The following is a 21,167-nucleotide window of genomic DNA, read 5'->3' as shown; positions in this document are numbered from 1 at the left end:
TTTACGCTACCACTAGGGTTTGCCATCAGAGTTATCGGTCGTTTTAGTAAATGACGCGCGGGCTGTTGACCGCGTTTTACGTATTATCAGTCATATCAATATGGGGAAGGCCATTCAATTTATAGCTTTGGACCTCCGTTTACGTATGCTGTCTTTTGAAGTCCTTCTCCATGTCCCTGTTTTCACATCTACATCAAACTCCGCAAGTCACCTAATGGTGTGTGGCGGAGATTACTTTCGGTACCACTATCTGACACCTCCAACCTTGTTCCACTCCCGGATAGTGCGCGGGAAGAGTGATTAAGCCTCTGTATTGGCTCTAATTTCTCCAATTTTCTCCTCCTGATAAACACGCGAGATGTATGTGGGGGAAATAATATATTTTCTGACTCCTCCTGAAAAGTGCTGTCCAAAAATTTCAGTAGTAAATCTCTCCGTGATGCACAACGCCTATCTTATAACGTCTGCCAGCGGAGTTTGTTTTGCATCTCCGTAACACTCTCTCGCCAACTAAACGATCCCGTGACGATAGGCCCCGGTCTTCGTAGGATCTTCTCTATCTCGTCTACCAGTCCTACCTGATAGGCATCCCAGGTAGATGAATAGTACTCTAGAATCGGGCGAACAAGCGCCTTATAAGCCACTTCCTTCGTGGATGAGTTAATTTCCTTAAGATTCTTCCGATGAATCTCAGTCTGGTGTCTGATTTTCGCCGCTATCTGTTTCATATGGTAGCTCCACTTAAGGTCGCTCTGGATAGTTACGCCAAGATATTTTACGGCCGACGCTGTTTCCAGCTGTTTGTCATCAACAGTGTAGCTGTACAGTAGTGGATTTCTGTTCCTATGTATGCGCAAGATGTTATATTTATTTACGTTCAGGGTCAATTGACAGAGTCTGCACCGTTCATCAATCCTCTGCAAGTCGTTCTGCAATTTCTTACTATCGTCTGGCGTTACTACTCTGGTATAAACAACTGCGTCATCTGCGAATAGTCTTAAAGAGCATCCGACGCTTTCTACTAGATCATTTATATAGATTGTCAACAGCAACGGTCCTATCTCACTTCCGTGTGGTACTCCGGATATTACCATTACATCTGTTGATTTAGTTCCGTTAAGAGCGACATTTTGAGTCCTATCTGCGAGAACGTCTTGATTCCAGTCGCAGATCTGCTCCGATTCTCCGTAAGCTCGTATCATTTTCATTAAACGGCAGTGCGGAACGGTGTCAATTGCCTTACTGAAATAAACGAACACGACATGAACCTCAGCGCCGTTATCCACTGCGCTGTGGATTTCATAGAGGAACAGAACCAGCTGAGTTCGCAGGATCTCTGTTTGAGGAATCCGCGTTGATTTTTACAGAGGAGATGTTCATTTTCGAAGAACGTCATAATTCTTGAGCGTAAAACATGTTCCATAATTTTACAACAGATTGACGTTAACGATATCGGTCCATAAGTGTGGAATGGCCAGTGCTTTTCTCCAGTCGTTAGCTACCTTTCGTTGCTCTAGCAATCTACGATAAATTACTGCTAGAAAGGGAGCAAGTTCTTTTGCATAATCTTTATAGAATCTTGCACGTATCTCATCTGATCCTTAAGCCACTATTAAGCGATTGTAGCTGCTTTTCAGTTCCGTGATCGGTATCTCAATATCTGTAATTCAGACGTCCGCACGACGAAAAAGGAGGGACACTGTTACGACCTCCCGCAATGCAACAACGTCGGAAGATCGAATTCAGTATTTTGGCATTCTCTCTGCTATATTACATTTTTGTACAGGTGTGGTCGTAGAGAGAATGAATAGATGATTTTGACTTACTGATTTTACATACGACCAAATCTCTTAGTGTTTTTAGTCAGGTCGGTTGACAACGTCTTACTTTCAAAATCATTGAATGCTTCTCTCACTGCTCTCCTCACTCTCGTTTTGGCTTCGTTCAGCTTTTGTTTGTCAGCTAGGTTTTTACTTGTCTTGAATCTGAGGTGATTATACCGTTTTTTACGTAGCACTTTTCTAACACAGCTGTTAAACCATGGTGGAGCTTTCCCATCCCTTAAAACTTTACTCGGAACATACTTGTCTAGGGCATATTTGACGATGCCTCTGAATTTTTTTCCATTTGTTCTCCACATCTTCCTCCTCATCACTGAATATTAGCTGCTGACTGCTGAGATGTTCTGAAATTTGTATACTGTCACATTTTCTGAGGAAATATATTTTCCTACATTTCTTAACATTCCTTGTAGGACTCGTCGTCATAGATGCTCTCACAGCCTTATGATCACTGATACCTTCCTCTATGTTAACTGATTCGGTAAGTTCAGATGTTTTTGTGGCCAGGAGGTCTAAGACGTTACCCTCACGAGTTGGTTCTGTAACAATCTGCTCAAGGTAATTTTCGGACGAGACATCCAGAACAATGCCACACGATTCTCTGTTTCAGGCACCAGTTTGGGTGGAATAACATTCCCAATCGGCACCTGGCAGGTTGAAATCACTCCATATTTCAACTGCATGATCAGGAAAAAATACTAATGATATTCTGCAAGTTCCGTCTGAAGCGCTCTACAACTACAGATCCTGACCCAGGTGCTCTAGAAAAGCATCCGATCACCATTTTTGACCATTCACCTCAGTTTCACCCAGATTAATTCACATTCGGAATCTGTGATAACCTCACTAGATTTTATCGAATTTTTTACTGCAATATACACGCTGCCATCATTGGCGACTAACCTACCCTTACGATAAACATTCCAGTCTGAACTTAGGATTTCGTTGTCACTGACATCTGGTTTCAACCAGCTTTCTGTTCCGAATGGTATCTGTGCATTATAATCTTTAGTAAGCGATCTGTGCGTTATAACCTTCAGTATGCGACAGTAATTCTGGGACCATTCCATGAGTGCTAATACAATTTACTAAAATGATGTTAATCTTTTCTCTCTCTGATCTGCGAGGACCAAGATTCTCTGAGGTCTCTGTGACTGATTTAACAGGCAAATCGTCTTTGCTCCCAAGGAACGGGCCCTATAACCTAAAAAATCCCCATGCGCACGCCACACGTATTCCGCTACCCCAGTAGCTGCTTCCTGCGTTTAGTGCACGCCTAAAACATTAAGAGGAATCATTCCCCTGCACCTGTTAGCGAAGGTCAAGAAATTTGCATCCGATACCGTCGCAGAGCCGTCTGAGCCTCTGGTTTAGCTTCTGCTCTGCTGCGCGTCCTCTCGGCTGGGCAGGGATATGCGTATAGTCGTTTTTTAACTTCCCTCTGTCTTCGTGTTCTATAGTTTTGACTTGCGAGCGTATGACTCCAATTGTTTTTGTGTCCTAAAACAAAACAAACAAACAAATAAAATTACTGAATCATAATTGTATAAAACACTTTTGCACTGAGCTGACACTATAAATAAAAACACCCTTCTCTGGCGTCTACTAGACAGGGTTGAAGAACACACCTGTAATAACATAGAATAGCTAAAGTATAGACAGAATAATAAAGACACTTACGGACAAACAAATAACGTCAAACGCGCTAAACAGGCAGAGACACGCACATCAATTCTAGCCACGTCTCATAAACCTCACAGACACCAGACCTAAACATGAAGGACCACAAATGCTGCAGAAAGGTTTAAAACACAAAGTAAACACAAAAGTAAATGAATATTTCGTAGAAAATCTGATGATGGACTCTCAAAACATACTGTGCCAAGTACAGGGGAAAGACACAAGCACCATGAACATAGGCGCAACAAGAGAATTATAGGTAAAGAAATTAAAAACATCATAGATACAAGACATGAACGCAATAAAGCAAGGGATATAACCACAGAAGCTAAAACTCGAAAACTCTTACAGAAAAACTACAAGGAGACAACATAACCACAACGAAGCCAGACAAAGTGAATACACTTCTCATCAGAGATAACCAAGAACAGAGTAACAAGACGCAAGTATAAAATCAAAATACCAGACTATGACCCAACAACCAAGTTCCACATAGTAATAAAAAGTACTAAAGACAACTGAACACACACAACATGACAGACAAGGCCAATCAAAGCTTCACAGGGAAAATACGCTTGTGAGGCCCGTCATAAACAGTAAAGCACCCGCATACGCTCTCGCCAGGCACATGGAAAACATAATCTCACAGCAATAAAAAACACAAAATGGCAGAAAAGTGAAAAACACGAAACTAACAAATCACATGAAAAGACGTATATATCTGAGACACAGATAGGATGATCTCATTTGATGAACAAATCGTATACTCCAAAATCCCAGTCAAGGAACATTCAAGGTAATAGCGCAAGACCTAGGTACTTACAACCAATTACCACGCAAACACGTAAAAGAGATAAGCATACACTTGCACCTCGTTACTTGCCAAAATTATTTGGAATTCAACAAAGAATTATACCGACTAGAGAAAGGATTGTCAATAGAGTCCCCAATTTCACGAAAGTTAGCAATTATTTATATGAACAATTTTTTTTTTGGGTCATCAGGCTTCTAACTGGTTTGACGCCTCACCCCCCCCCCCCCCCCCCCCCCCCGAATTCCTCTCCTACGCTAACCTCTTCCTCTCAGAGTAGCACTTGCAACCTACGTCCTCTATTATTACTTGTTGGATGTATTCGAATCTCTGTCTTCCTCTACAGTTTTTGCCTTCTACAGCTCCCTCTAGTACCATGGATGTCATTCCCTCATGTCTTAACAGAGGCTCTATCATTCTCTCCCTTCTCCGTATAAGCTTTTCCCACATATTCCATTCCTCTACGATTCTGCACAGAACTTCCTCATTCCTTACCTTATCAGTCCAACTAATTTTCAATATTTGTCTGTACCACCACATCTCAAATGCTTCGATTCCTTTCTGTTCCGGTTTTCCCACAGTCCATGTTTCACTATCATACAATGCTGTACTCCAGATGTACATTCTCAGAATTTTCTTCCTCAAATTAAGGGCGATATTTCTCTTGGCCAGGAATACCCTTTTTGCCATTGCTAGTCTGCTTTTGATGTCATTCTTACTTCGTCCGTCACTCGTTATTTTACTGCCTAGGTAGCAGAATTCCTTAACTTTATCTACTTCGTGACCATCGATCCTGATATTAAGTTTCTCGCTGATTTCATTTCTACTACTTCTAATTACTTTTGTCTTTCTTAGATTTACTCTCAGTCCATACTTTGTACTCATTAGACTGTTCATTCCGTTCAGTAGATCATGTCATTCTTTTTGACTTTCACTCAGGATAGCAATGTCATCAGCTATTCGTATCATTGATATCTTTTCATCTTGACTTTTAATTCCACTCCTGAACGTTTCTCGTATTTCCATCATTGCTTCCTCGATATACAGATTGAACAGTAGGGGCGAAAGACTACATCATTGTCTTACACCCTTTTTCATACGTGCAACTTGGTTCTTGGTCGTCCACTCTTATTATTTCCTCTTGGCTGTTGTACATATTATAAGTAACCCGACTCTCCCTATAGCTTCCCCCTACTTTTCTCAGAATTTCGAACATCGTTTACATTGTCGAATGCTTTTTCCAGGTCGACAAATACTATGAACGTGTTTTGATTTTTCTTTAGTCTTGCTTCAGTTATTAACCGCAACATCAGAACTGTCTCTCACTTGTATTTACCTTTCCTAAAGCGAAAGTGATCGTCATCTAACGCATCCTCAATTTTCTTTTCCGTTCTTCTGTATATTATTCTTGTCAACAAACTGGATGCATGAACTGTTAAGCTGACTGTGCGATAGTTCTCGCACTCGTCATCTTTTGCAGTCTTCGGAATTGTGTGGATGATATTTATCCTAAATTCAGATGGTATGTCGCCAGACTCATACATTCAACACAACAAAGAGAAAAGTCGTTTTGTTGCCATTCCCACCAACCATTTTAAAAATTATGATGGAATGTTATCTAACCCTTCTGCCTTATTGGCTCTTGAATCCACCAAAGCTCTTTTAAATTATGATTCTAATACCGGGTCCTCTATCTCTTCTAAATAGACTCTTGTTTCTTCTTCTATAACCTCAGACAAATCTTTCCCTCATAGTGATATCCATGTATTCTTTCCACCTATCCGCTCCTTCGCCTGCACTTAACGGTGGAAATCCCTTTGCACTCCTAATGTTATTACTCTTATTCTTAATGTCACCGAAGGTTGTTTTGACTTTCTTGTACGCTGAGTCAGTCCTATCGATAATCATTACCTTTCCATTTCTTCACATTTTTCATGGAGCCACTTCTATTAGCGTCCCTGCACTTCCTATTTATTTCATTCCTCAGGACCTGTATTTCTGTATTCCTGAGTCTCCCGGAACATTTTTGTGCTTCCTCCTTTCACTGATTAATTGAAGTATTTCTTCTGTTTCCCATGGTTTCTTCGCAGTTACCTTCTTTGTACCTATGTTTTCCTTCCAAACTTCTGTTATATTCCTTTTTGGGAAGTCCATTCATCTTCAACTGTACTGCCTACTGAGCTATCCTTATTGCAGTATCTATAGCCCTAGAGAACTCAATCGTATCTCGTCATTCCTTAGTACTTCCGTATCTCACTTCTTTGCGTATTAATTCTTCCTGACTAATGTCTTGAACATCAGTCTACTCTTCATCACTGCTATATTGTGATCTGAGTCTATATCTGCTCCTTTGTACGCCTTACAAACATGTATCTGATTTCGGAATCTCTGTCCGACCATAATGTACTCTAACTGAAGTCTTCCCGTATCACCCAACCTTTTCCATGTATACTTCCTCCTCTTGTGATTTCTGAACAGAGTATTAGCTATTACTGGCTGAAGTTTATTAAAGAACTCTATTTATCTTTCTTCTTTCCCATTCCTTGTCCCAAGCCCATATTCTCCTGTAACCTTCTCTTCTACTCCTTCCCCTACAACTGCCTTCCAGTCCCCCATGACTATTAGATGTTTACCTCTCCTTACATAATGTATTACCGTTGCAATATCTTCATACACTTTCTCTATCCCTTCGTCTTCAGCTTGCGACGTCGGCATGTATACCTGAACTATCGTTGTCGGTGCCGGTTTGCTGTTGATTCTGATAAGAACAACCCTGTCACGGCACTGAACTGTTCACAGTAACACATTCTGTGCCCTACCTTCCTATTCATAACGAATCCTACTCCCGTTATACCATTTTTTGCTGCTGTTGATATTACCCTATACTCATTTGACCTGAATCCCAGTCTTCTTTCCACTTCACTTCACTGATCCCTATTTTATCTAGATTGAGCGCTTACATTTCCATTTTCAAATTGTCTAGTCTCCCTACCACGTTCAAGCTTCTGACACTCCATCCCCGACTCGTAGAATGTTATTATTTCGTTGATTCTTCAGTCTTTTTCTCATGGTAACCTCCCCCTTGGCAATCCCCTCCCGGAGATGCGAATAGGGGACCATTTCGGAATCTTTAGCAAAAGGGGAGATCATCATGACACTTCTTCAGCTACAGGACATATGTCCTGTGGATACACGTTACGTGTAGTCGTCGTAACTGCCGTCTGCTTCACTTCTGCTGTGCAGCGAGCTACGTTAATTTAAGTATGAACTGTATTTTTCTTACTTGTAACTTCTTCTTCAATGTGTTTTTGCTTTTAGGAAGCTTTAATTGTCGAGTGCTAGTAATAGTGTTCCACAGATTTCGTGTTTGTTTTGAATACAGTCAGAGAGAGTCCCTTTTATGAGCCATAGTGCCACTAGTGCTAGTGTTTGTTTTGAATACAGTCCAGAGACAGGTAGTGCTATTTTCATTGTTTTCTACAAGAAGTGTCTAGTAACCACAGTTTAGTCAACAATCAGCCGCCTTTAGTGAATTAGCAGTCTAGTTGAAAGTAGATTAACTCTCTACAGTAAATTGATTTCTTAGGATGGATAGGATGTGTGGCTGCTATGTACGTACGCAGGAGGAGCTGGCCACTGTTCGCGAACAGCTGAACGTGTTGATGGCCGCGGCCAGCCGTCTTCAGGCTGCTGCCTCTGAGTGTAGCGGCAGTGGGGAGTCCAGGTGTTACATGCTTCACCCACTGTCCCTGCTGTCGAGACATCTTCGCGGGTACCGGGTGCGGTTGGGTCACCCTCTCCCAAGGGGAGTGGCGGGTTCAGCGGCGTTCGCGGCACACGAGGCGGAGGGTCAATGTGGAGGCTGGCCGTGTGGCATCGCCCGCTCTGCCTGTGAGTGGATATGTGGCCGCTCCTTCAGCAAGGTCCGAGCAGGCACACGGGGGGGGGGAGGGGTTTATAAGTTATTGGGAGCTCCAACGTTAGGCGGGTGTTGGAGCCTCTTAGGGAAATAGCGGAAAGGTCGGTATAGAAGGCCAGTGTTCACTCTGTCTGCTTGCCTGGGGTCTCATCCGAGATGTGGAGCACTGGGTGCACCCGACTGCAAATTGTTGCTCATGTCGGCACCAATGACTCCTCCCGTCTGAGTTCAGAGGTCATCCTCAGTTCGTACAGGCGGTTGGCAGAGATGGTGAAGGCGGAAAGCCTCGCTCGCGGGGTGGAATCTGAGCTAACAATTTGTAGTATCATTCCCAGAACCGATCGCAGTCCTCTGGTTTGGAGCCTAGTGGAAGGCTCAGACGATTCTGTGGAGATCTGGGCTGCAAATTTCTCGACCTCCGCTATCGGGTGGAGAAATGTAGGGTCCCCCTGAATAGGTCAGGCGTGCACTACATGCAGGAAGCGGCTACAAGGGTAGCGGAGTACGTGTGGAGTGCACATGTAGGTTTTTTAGGTTACGGAATTCCCTCCCTAGGCCCGACAAGACGCCTCCTGAGACGCGGCAAGGTACGAGTACGCAAAATGCAATAGGGAGTAACAATATTAATGTGCTAATAATAAACTGCAGGAGCGTCTATAGAAAGGTCCCAGAACTGCTCTCATTAATAAACGGTCACAATGCCCACATAGTACTAGGGACATGAAGTTGGCTGAAACCAGATGTAAACAGTAATGAAATCCTATATTCAGATTGAAATGTATACCGCAGAGACAGGCTGGACAGTGAAGGGGGAGGCGTGTTTATAGCGATACGAAGTGCAATAGTATCGAAGGAAATTGACGGAGATCCGAAATGTGAAATAATTTGGGTGAAGGTCGCCGTTAAAGCAGGCTCAGACATGATAAATGGATGTCTCTATAGGCCCCTGGCTCAGCAGTTTTGTGGCTGAGCATATGAAGGATAATTTGGAAAATATTTTGAGAAGATCTCCCCACCATGTTATAGTTCTTGGTGGAGATTTTAATTTGCCGGACATAGACTGGGAGACTCAAACGTTCAAAACTGGTGGCAGGGACAAAGAATCCAGTGAACTTTTTTAAAGTGCTTTACCTGAAACCTACCTTGAGCAGTTAAACAGAGAACCGACTCGTGGCGATAACATATTAGGCCTTCTGGTGACAAACAGATCCGAACTATTTGAAACAGTTAACGCAGAACAGGGAATCAGCGATCATTAAGTGGTTATTGCATCGATGATTTCGGCCATAAATAGAAATATTAAGAAAGGTAGGAAGGTTTTTCTGTTTAGCAAAAGTGACAAAAATCAGATTACAGAGTACCTGACGGCTCAACAGAAAAGTTTTGTCTCAAGTACAGATAGTGTTGAGGATCAGTGAACGAAGTTCAAAACCATCGTACAATATGCGCAAAATAAGAACGGCCCAAGCATGATCGTAAGAGATGGAAAAGAGCCACCGTGGTACAACAACCGAGTTAGAAAACTGCTGCGGAAGCAAAGGGAACTTCACAGAAAACATAAACATAGCCAAAGCCTTGCAGACAAACAAAAATTACGCGAAGCGAAATGTAGTGTGAGGAGAGCTATCCGAGAGGCGTTCAATGAATTCGAAAGTAAAGTTCTGTCTACTGACTTGGCAGAAAATCGTAAGAAATGTTGGTCTTATGTCAAAGCGGTAGGTGAATCAAAACAAAATGTGCAGACACTCTGTGACTAAAACGGTACTGAAACAGAGGATGACCGACTAAAGGCCGAAATACTAAATGTCTTTTTCCAAAGCTGTTTCACAGAGGAAGACTGCACTGTAGTTCCTTCTCTAGATTGTCGCACAGATGACAAAATGATAGATATCGAAATAGACGACAGGGGGATAGAGAAACAATTAAAATCGCTCAAAAGAGGAAAGGCCGCTGGACCTGATGGGATATCAGTTCGATTTTACACAGCGTACGCGAAGGAACTAGCCCCCATTCTTGCAGCGGTGTACCGTAGGTCTCTAGAAGAGCGTAGCGTTCCAAAGGATTGGAAAAGGGCACAGGTCATCCCCGTTTTCAGGAATTGACTTCGAACAGATGTGCAGAACTATAGACCTATATCTCTACGTAGATGAGTTGTAGAATTTTGGAACACGTGTTATGTTCGAGTATAATGACTTTTCTGGAAACTAAAAATCTACTCTGTAGGAATCAGCATGGGTTTCGAAAAAGACGATCGTGTGAAACCCAGCTCGCCCTATACGTCCACGAGACTCATAGGGCTATAGACACAGGTTCCCAGGTAGATGCCGTGTTTCTTGACTTCCGCAAGGCGTTCGATACAGTTCCCCACAGTCGTTTAATGAACAAAGTAAAAGCATATGGACTACCAGACTAATTGTGTGATTGGATTGAAGAGTTCCTAGATAACAGAACGCAGCATGTCATTCTCAATGGAGAGAAGTCTTTCGAAGTAAGAGTGATTTCAGGTGTGCCACAGGGGAGTGTCGTAGGACCGTTGCTATTCACAATATACATAAATGACCTTGTGGATGACATCGGAAGCTCACTGACACTTTTTGCTGATGATGCTGTAGTATATCGAGAGGTTGTAACAATGGGAAATTGTACTGAAATGCAGGAGGATCTGCAGCGAATTGACTCATGGCCCAGGGAATGGCAATTGAATCTCAATGTAGACAAGTGTAATGTGCTGCGAGTACATAGAAAGAAAGACCCCTTATCATTTAACTACAATGTAGCGGGTCAGCAATTGGAAGCAGTGAATTCCATAAATTATCTAGGAGTACGCATTAGGAGTGATTTAAAATGGAATTATTATATAAAGTTAATCGTCGGTAGAGCAGGTGCCAGACTGAGATTCATTGGAAGAATCCTAAGGAAATGCAATCCGAAAACAAAGGAAGTAGGTTACAGTAAGCTTGTTCGCCAACTACTTGAATACCGCTCAGCAGTGTGGGATCCGTACCAGACAGGGTTCATAGAAGAGATAGAGAAGATCCAACGGAGAGCAGCGCGCTTCGTTACAGGATCATTTAGTAACCGCGAAAGCGTTACGAAGATGACAGATAAACTCCGGTGGAAGACTCTGCAGGAGAGACGCTCAGTAGCTCAGTGCAGGCTTTTGTTGAAGTTTCGAGAACATACCTTCACCGAAGAGTCAAGCAGTATATTGCTCACTCCTACGTATATCTCGCGAAGAGACCATGAGGATAAAATCAGGGAGATTAGAGCCCACACAGAGTCATACCGACAATCCTTCTTTCCACGAGCAATACGAGACTGGAATAGAAGGGAGAACCGATAGAGGTACTGAAGGTACCCTCTGCCACACACCTTCAGGTGGCTTCCGGAGTATGGATGTAGATGTAGATGTATAGTGGCCTTCAATGCATTCTGCATCCTCAAGCCGTTGATCATTGCTGATTCTTCCGCCTTCAAGGGCAGTTTCCCACCCCTAGGACAAGAGTGCCCTGAGCCTCTGTCCGCTCCTCTGCCCTCTTCGACAAGGCCGTTGGAAAATGTGGGTGACTTCTTTTGTCCTCCTGAGGAGTATTATATCAAAGTATCTCCAACTGCTGCATTAGATCGCCAAAATCGCGAGCTATTTTGGGAGCCCTATCCGTAATGCTGCATCCGTTCTCAAGTGGGGAGAGATTCAGTAAACTTACAGGCCGAGGGGTGGTTTGGCGGGCACGAAGACAAAACGTAGAAACTCTCGAAATGTGCGGGCGGGCATTACCTCGCTGAAATGTAAACCCAGGATGGGTGGCCATGAAAGGCAACAAAACGGGCCGTGAATATTGTCGACGTACGGCTGCGTTGTAAGGGTGCCGGAAATGACTACCAGAGGCTTCCTGCTATGGAAAGCAGTGTCAGGCTATATAATCACTTCTGGTTGTCGGGCCGCATGGCGGTTGACAGTCAAGTTGGTTCCCACAGCTCTCTAGGCCGTCTCCAGACAAGTCTTTGGGAGTTCAATTGTCTTCATGATGACTCTCCCAGTGAATTGCGCAATTTTCCTTTTTCCTGAAGTGCTTATATGCAAATAAAAATAAAAATAAAAATACCTGTTCTCATTTGTTATTTATATAGATAATTGCAAGAAATAAGTGGACAAAAGCCAGTTAATTATCTTTCTCTTGTGACAGTGTTTCATGCCACATGTGCATAGACCGTCCACGTAGGCACAAAAATTAAAGCCCCCAGTTTCATTCCTTATGTCACCTACAGACTACGCATTAACATCTTAGTAAACGACAATAGACATGTAGTGTATAGACAACATAGAGAAATGGACATGTAATGGTTGAACTTCATCAATCTGCATATGAATACTTCATTTGTGAGCACCATTCCAGATTCTTATTTTGTTGACAAAGTCAGTCATACGGTATACAACAGAAATAATAGGAGCCACAAAATAAGATAGAAAAATTATAAAAGTGGAATGACAAGTACAATTAACTTCATTGTAAAATTATATTTTCGGTTCCTTCTAATGACATGGGCATTTTTAGTTTTATGAGTGCCAGGATATTAGGTAGAATCCCTCACGTGAAACTTTCTGGCAGATTAAAACTGTGTGCCAGACCGAGACTCGAACTCGGGAACTTTGCCTTTCGTGGGTAAGTACTCCACCATCTGAGCTACCCAAGCACGCCTCACGCCCCGTCCTCACAGCTTTACTTCTTTCAGTACCCCATCTTGTACCTTCTGTTATGGTCGCCGAGACGTCCATTGCTGTAGTAACTGCAATTGTAAGGCCTCATATGCTGGCCTCAATTTAGAAGACACCACACGGTTGTTCGAGAAAGTGGGAAGCTTCTGGAGTGCCCGTCTTATGGACTTCCGAGGGCTTCGTGTGAATTCTTCGAGAACACGCTCGACATTTGCATCAGACGTACGTGGCTGAACTGTGCTCTTCTCTCTGTGTATGGAACCAACTTCCAAGAAGTTTTCATGCCAGTCATAAATCTACTTCTGTAGAGATATCGTTTTGCTGAATCGAAGATGGAATGCACGTTGCACTTGAACAATGGACTGACTTCACAAATTCTCGAACACACAAAATTGTTCCTCTTGCGGTGTAGTCGCCATGTTGCTACAAATAAACTAGAGTGCACCTGTGGCAAAACTTTGTATCTTTCTGTATCCAGTGACATGTGCAAAGTGTTTCTGTCTTTAAAGTTCGTTTGTGATAAACAAGTGAAACCTGTTCTTTCATTTTAAATCGCCCTGTATGTTATGTACAACTATATTTAATGAATAAAATCTTCCTGGTTTCCAAATCTTACCAATTTGAATAAAATTCTCGAGCTTTCGATCGCTTTCGCCGCCATTTTTGTCAGATGTAAAACTACAGACTGCCGGGGCCGTAGCTGGTCGCTGAAAATGTGAAGCCTTAACTATTGTGCAGGCTAAGCGTTTAGTGCGCTGTTCCTGTAGCACTTCCTTTTGTCGGTGTACTTTTGCCTCTGTTTGTGGATTTTCCTATAGATTGTTGGGCTTCTGTATCGTCCTCAGGTTGCTGTGCGAGATGACTACTCCCGCAACAGGTCAGATCAACGCATGGTCGGCCTGCGGTGAATTTGGTGGCCCAGTTACAGGATGAGCCTGCTCACGGAGTGTTCCGCCTTGTCCTGGAACTGGAGTGCTGTCTGTCTGAACCTTTGGTGCAGGAGCGAAATGGCAGTGTCTTGGTGCAGCAGTTGCATGCTGTATCTTCTCAGAAGGCGTAGAGCTAGCGTAAGCGCTAGGTTCCGCACTCTGTGCAGCATTCCGATGTTGGTGTCGGGCGTATTTCCCCACGCTACTGCTGCGTATCCAAACACTGGTCTGATTAGTGTCATATACAGTGTTACCCCATGGCGTGGGGAAAGCGACGACGACGGGTTGAGTCGAGGGCATAGGGCGAAAAGACGCCCAATTCCTCTGCTCTTTACATCTCTGATCTGTGGCCGAGAATAGCCCCGAAGTTGTTCACGAGGCCGTACGCCACACGGAGTCGAAGGCCCTGGAAACATCGAGTAGTCGCGTCCCAAGGTACTCTCGTGTCTCCAGAGGGCGCGTTGATTCTTCTACCAGCCACAGCAGCTGGTCGGTAGTGGAATGTCCGCTCCGGAACCAAAACTGCTCGTCAGAGATGATCGACTCTGCTTCGACGTGGCGTAGCAGCCTCTTGATGTAAGCAGCTTGAACACGGACGGAAGCAAGTTGATGGGTCTGTAGCTGCTGACCAGACGAACATCCTTGTTTGTCTTCAGTACTGCCACGATTTCCACATCTTGCATACGGAACTGAAGACTCCAGACCGAAGGACGTTGTCGAACATGATCGTCAGACGTTGATGGACACGCTCCGGGAGGTTGTGTAGGAGGAGATTGTGCACTCCCGGTGTTCAGCGACCTCTTCTTCAACGATGGGAGTGATTTCATTGCTGTCTACCCATGCTGCTTGGTAGGTCAGTAGCTCTTCCCACATGGCAGATGTGATAACAAGTCGATGATGTCGTCAAAAACTGTACAGTTTTCGGCAAAAGTGTCTGCCAGTACACTGGCCTTTCCGTCTGGGCTGCAGAAAATGTTCCGGCCGACTTGTGGCGGCGGGATGCGTTGCCACCGACAGAGGAAGCTGTTGTCATGCACTACCGTTTTGTGGATTAAGCATGGCCACCAGGCCAGCCCAATCCCGATTTCTGTATTCCTCGACCGCTGCCTTGATATCTCGCCTAATACTGAGCTACCACTCGCGGAAGGTCCTGTTTTTCTCCCGGATCCTCTCCACAACATGGGACGTACGTTTCCGGGAGTGATCCTGCTGCTGACGTGGACGTCCTGGTTTGGTTATTTCGGCTGCTCGGAGTAACTGACGGTTGAAGAACTCCGGTATGAAGTCGGAACCCGCGGCGTCAGGGTCTGGTACGTCAGGTCGAGAACTTCGTACTGGAAGCGCCCTTTGTTTATTTTCTTGTAGCAGTGGTGGCGGGTAGGCAGCACCTTGCCTACGATGTTGATCTCGCAGATGACAGGCAGATGGTCCTACGACAAGGCGCAGCGTGTAGTTTTGGACGTGTGCTGCTTGACGCCTTTGAGAAAGGCAGGGAAGATCGTCGGTAGAGTGGCGCTGTTTTGCTAGGCGGCGAGCAGGAAGCGACGATCGCTGACATTTGTGAGGCAGGAGTTCCATTTCGTGCGCTTAGCGTCAAAATCACCTGCAATGAAAAGCCTCCCCGTCATCATCAGCAGTTTCCCCTGGGCGGTATGCCACGATGAATGTAATTTGCCCGCCAGCAGTGTTCGCGGCCACTCCTGATGCCTCCATGGTGTCCAGCTTGGGCAGGTGTATCACATGGTGCTGCAACGATCTCTTGATGTATATGGCAGTGCCACCGCCGGCCGTCAGCCTGTCGTTGTGGTAACAGTGGTGGTGTGCGCCAGCTTTGAGGTGATTAACGCACACGAGACATATGTCCATCCATTCTTTCAGAAGAACTAGCGAAACTCACCCTGCTGGGGAAAGAGACTGCTTCCGTTGAAGCCGCAGACTTTGATGAATCCACGAAACTGGTGCCTGGTTGCACCTTCTTACGTGGGGCGGCCTTTCGTCGCTGGTTGTTGCTGGGCTTCCTGAAGCCTTGCAACCCCTGTGATTTGTCACCTGTGATTCACTGCAGTTGATGCAAGGTGACACAACTTCTATGCGCGCACTCTTCACTCTGGTGGGGTCCCGCAAAGTTGACGCAGCGGGGCGGCATGAAACACTACTGCGCCACGTGGTCTATGAGTAACAGTGAGCCCGCCTCCACTCTTCTAGAAGTGGCTCAACGGTTACTCACTCTCGGGCTATGGGTTCTAGTGTTGTCGGCCAGGACGACGCAGAACGGGGGCGTGTCCCTGTGCATCCTGGTAGACGCCCATCGGACTCCTTAGCCCAGTGCCTCCAATTCTTGTTTGAGGCGACTCGGTTCTATTTGCATCGGGAGGCGGCGGATGACCACCTTAAAGAGTTTGAGGGGGCCTGCATTCTTAAGTCCTTGAGTTTTTTTTGGTCTTCGCTGCTGCCAAGTTTGACCTTCAAGAGGTCATTTCCGCCGGAAACTGCGACTGTTGCTGACTTGATCTCTGCAGTCAGCTGCATGAAGTCCTTGAATATACCCCCTCCCCCTTCCCCATCAAACGACGACTGGCGGAGGGGCTGGAGGTTTCCCCCCCCCCCCCCCCCCCCCCTGTGATCGTTCAGCGCCACTCACGCCAGCGTCAGCCGATACAGGTATTCACTGAATCGGTTTTCCGTCTGCAGCTGTTGCGCATAATGGAACCTTTCGGACTGGGCAGTGTTTCCTGATTGGTGCAATGAATCTCTCTTAGTCCTCCTCCAAGCATAGAGTGGGTTCAACGGCTTGCTGCTGCACCATTTTCGTTGGCCGCGACGTGCTACTCGTAGCCTCTGATGTAGTATCATCTTCGTCGGACACATCTCGGCGTTTCCGTGATGCCTGTGCGGTTTCCATATGTTCGTCATATGGCACGCTCTTAGTGACTATTCCTTTTAGGTACACCAGTGCAGCTGCAGCGTCCTGGGTTGCAGGGGAAACGTTGGAGTTACCGACTGCACCACGCCCGGACCGCTCCTCGGCTCGCTACTCCTGCTTTCGCAGCAAACCGCTAGGCAAGGGTCTTCTGCGCGGCAGCTCTCATCCCAGGCGTCTCCGTCTCCGCGCGGTGGCCTCTAGCTGCATCTTACGGTAACTTTTGAGTCTCCTTCTCGGCAGTGTAGGTGGCCACCGGTTGCCAAGTTGTGATACACATCGACCGAGTGCGTACGGTTTCGTGGGACGCATGTGTGCTCAGGTGAATTTGTGTCCCCTTTTCGCGCTTGCGAACTATCTGTGAGTAGTAAAGGGTGCCGGTCAGTCGTGTGTGGCAGGCGGGACGGGGTCACCGGCAGAGCACGCTCTCTCGAACCACTATCCGCCGAACCAGTCGCTCCCACAGCCGAGGCTATGGCCGCATAACGACATTTCAGTCCTCTATCAGTATTCTTCTAGCGATCTGTAGTCGAAGGCCGACCTGTCGTAGGTGAAAGGTAGGATGGGACAGTCGACCGAGGAAGCTCGGCCGAGCGGCGATCCGCCATATCACTCGCTTCCGCAACAGAGGTCGCGTCCACATAACGTTGTCTCAATCTCCTTGTAGAGTCAGTGTCCATGTGCATGTGCTGGTCCGTTAAAGATGGGGGGCCGGATGAGGCTCTGCCGGGCGACGATACGCCACACCCTTCGCCTCGTCGCAGGGTATGTCTCCGCTCGCCACATAGCTAACCCGCTAGCCACGTTGCGTTGCGTGGAGCGTGTTGCTGGGGAGTTTTTTTTATTCTTTATTGTGATATCATTCCCCTGCCCCACGTAGGCGGGGGAGCGCTAGCAGCGGCTCAATCCGCTGCCCTTCAGCTGAGTGATACATCTAATAAAAAGATGGAAATGATACATATAAAAGGTGATAAAGGGAGACATAAGAATAAGGGGTGACAGTGGGGATTAAAATGTACACGTACATGAGACAGTCATTGAAGGACAGTTAGTAAAAGCTCCCCATGAAATTAAAAAACACAATTGGTGATTTTAGTAGCAGTAAAAATCACTGAAGTCACACACAGTAATAAAAAAACAACAGAACAACAACTCTTTAAAAACCACTGTACGAGATGGAGCACACACGACAAAGAGTAAAAATTGCTGGGAGATATCTACCAAGGGAGGAGAGGCCTGAGAGGCGCGAAAAGATGCATCAGGAGAGTGCTGAGGGGCTGTAGAGTGTGGGATGAGAAGCAGGGGGTCAGGGGGGCGGGGCGCACCAACAGGGCAGGAGACTGGCTGGGTGGGAGATGGAGAGGGAAGGCAAGTCAGGAGGGAGTGCAGAGACGTGGATGGGCTGCACTGGAAAGGGGGTGGGGTGGAGGAAAAAACCGCTCAGAGGAAGGGAAGGTGAGGGGAGAGGGAACCCAGAAAAAGGAGGAGGAGGAGGAGGAGGTGGAAGGTGGTATTAGTGTTGGTACGAGAGGTAGATAGCAGGGCGAAGCTCATCATCTGGGAGGGGTAGGAGTTGGAAGTAGCGTTGGGAAGGGGAGTGGAGAGTGTGGAAATGGCAGTACACAATGGTAAATCGGTGGCAACGGGCTAGGGATAAAGAGGATAGGTGATACCATGAGGTAGGAGGGGATGGAGTCTGCAAACAATGTACAGGGTGTGGATGTGTTCGAGGAAATTTTATACACAATTATGGGCTGGTTTCTTTCCTTCCTTGGTATCTGTTTCACAGAAAACAGGAAAACTGTATTTACAGCTTATTAGGTTATGATTAGAAAGTTACAAAGGAATCTGAATTGCCACAAACTGTAATCCTACCGCAGGCCGCTGTGGCCTAGTGTATGTGTTGGAGAAACAATCTGTCGAATGGTTTACATGCTCTCCTATCACAATAAAAATTAACTGCTAGAAAGGGCACATTTTCGCAACACAGAAAAGCATTTTCTTTCTTGCAGTGGGTTTTAACAGAAAACATGCACAATGGCATTTCAAAAAATTAACAATTGTTGTCAGTCTAATGTTTAAATGTGTAATAATATTTGGCAGTGTATATCCTTCATAAATTAAACATACATCCTCAGAATCATTCGTGGCGGCATATTTGAATAAAACCTTCTCGGTTTTCTAACCGCGTCTATTCGGCGGGAGCAGCAGTTTCGAAAGTGGCGGCGGCCTTTCACGTCACCTGACGTCATCCAGTCCCGCGCGTTGGCCCAGTCCCGCGGCGGGCTGAAGCTGCTATGTGCTGGGCAACTCACCATCTGCGCATGCGTCGTTTCTGCCCATCTCCGATTTGTGCCGAAGAAGATCCGACGAGCTGTTTTCTGCGCTGGGGACATAATTTTAGAAAACGACAGGTTGGTAAAAAGAACTGTCAGGAGCTCTCATTCAATCTCTACAGATCTTCTAGATCTGACTTCCAACTCGACAAGTATAATTTTATACCTGCATCGTCGGATCGGTAACACTGCAGCTATCGATAATGGATTCAGTTTCTACATCATTTGTCACACTGATTTAGCTACTTTCTCGAAGTAAGAATGTTACATAAATTGGTTATTCTGTACCACTAAAATCGTAGATCCGGAAGCAGTGGGTGATGCAACTTATGATGACTGCGTCGGTCTTGGGAGGGTTGATGGGATGAAGCCACTGGTTGCACTAGGAGGTGAACTGGTCGAGGTGGGTTTGAAGGGTACGTTGGGACCATTGAGGTGTGGGATAAATGGTCAGGAAGGCGGTATTATCAGCAAATTGAAGGAGGTGAACAGGTGGGGAAGGTTTGGGCATATCTGCAGTATACAGGAGACTGGGGCGGACACGATTTTCTGCTTATATAGCCCCCAATACGACCAAAGCTGAAATGCCAGTGTGAGCGTTTCTTCTGCCCGTGACGTAAGCTATTGGACTTCTCACACCATCTGATGGTCAAAATTCGTATTAATTTAACTGCCAACTGATACGGTCCGTAGGGGATTGCAGAGAGTCTTGCCGTCGGCCTGGGATGGATCGCTCGCCAAGAGCCAGCAAGTGGCATCCCGCAAAAAAGCACAAGCACGCGTTCAAGTTCGAGATGGCAGCGTAGCAGCCTCCGCCGGAGGTTCGAGTCCTCTTTCAAGCATGGCTGTGTATGTTTTTCTTAGCTTAAGTTAGTTTACATTAGTTTAAATAGTATGTAAGTCTACGACCGATGACCTCAGCCGTTTGGTCCCTTTGCAATTCACACACAATTTAACAGCTTTGGGCTGTGCTTGGTACCAATCTGATGGATCTATATGAAGCACTGGTAAGTTGAAAAGTTAATTTAGTGAGTGGTTTAAAACATGCCTGCAGGTGAACAGTCTCCATAACCGCCTTGTTTAGACTTTTCAGTGCTCTACAGAACGTCTATCTATTTTCTTGCGGATCCATGCGAGGCACGTCCTTAAGCCCGGGTTCTAGGCGCTTCCGTCCGTAACTGCGCTGCTGCTACGGTCGCAGGTTCGAATCCTGCCTCAGGCATGGATGTGTGTGCTGTCCTTAGGTTAGTTAGGTTTAAGTAGTTCTAAGTCTAGCGGACTGATGACTTTATATGTTAAGTCCTATAGTGCTCAGAGCCATCTGAACGATTTTTTGTAGTCCTGCCCGTTCATTAAAACTATGCAAAAGACAGTCACTGAAGCTACAACCCTCAGGGACACAGCAGCTGGAGAGCTGTCTCTCACAGCATGTGTTCCAATGATCCCAACCAATTTACCCAATCATTTTAAGCGACTTCAGATCCAAATCAGGGTTTCATTCGCAACAACAATCAAAAGGGCTCAAAGTCAGAGTGAGGGATAAGAGAAGGGTGGAGGTAGTAGTAGTAGACAAATGGAGAGGGAGGGGGAGATGGACAGAGACAGGAGGGAAGAGGTGAAGCACAGAGAGATTGGCGAAGGACAGTGACATGGACATTGAGGGGGGGGGGGGAGATGGACAGAAAGTGAGAGAAGGAGTTTAGGATTTATACTAAGTTCTCAAATATATTTAGTAATTTCGAAGCATTGCCAGATTCGCTAGCAATAATAATAAATACACAAGTTGAACCTCTTGTTGGTCACTTAGCATTCTGATCCCATGGTTTTCTTGTTGATGTGAGCTGAGTTACCTTGCACATTACCACAACCATGTGACACTGGTGCGGTACAATAGCAGGGTCGATGTTTGAGTACACACCTTAATATCATCACCTTGATTTTTTCCTTTTGGAAATAAATCTAAAGCATTATTTCTTCCATCCTCCAGCTGCTGCCTGAGAGGTCCTGTTAGAAC

The sequence above is a fragment of the Schistocerca piceifrons genome, chromosome 1 (assembly GCF_021461385.2).
Source record: "Schistocerca piceifrons isolate TAMUIC-IGC-003096 chromosome 1, iqSchPice1.1, whole genome shotgun sequence".
Lineage (NCBI taxonomy): Eukaryota > Metazoa > Arthropoda > Insecta > Orthoptera > Acrididae > Schistocerca > Schistocerca piceifrons.
The sequence above is the reverse complement of the archived record's forward strand: the minus strand, read 5'-3'. Positions refer to the sequence as shown.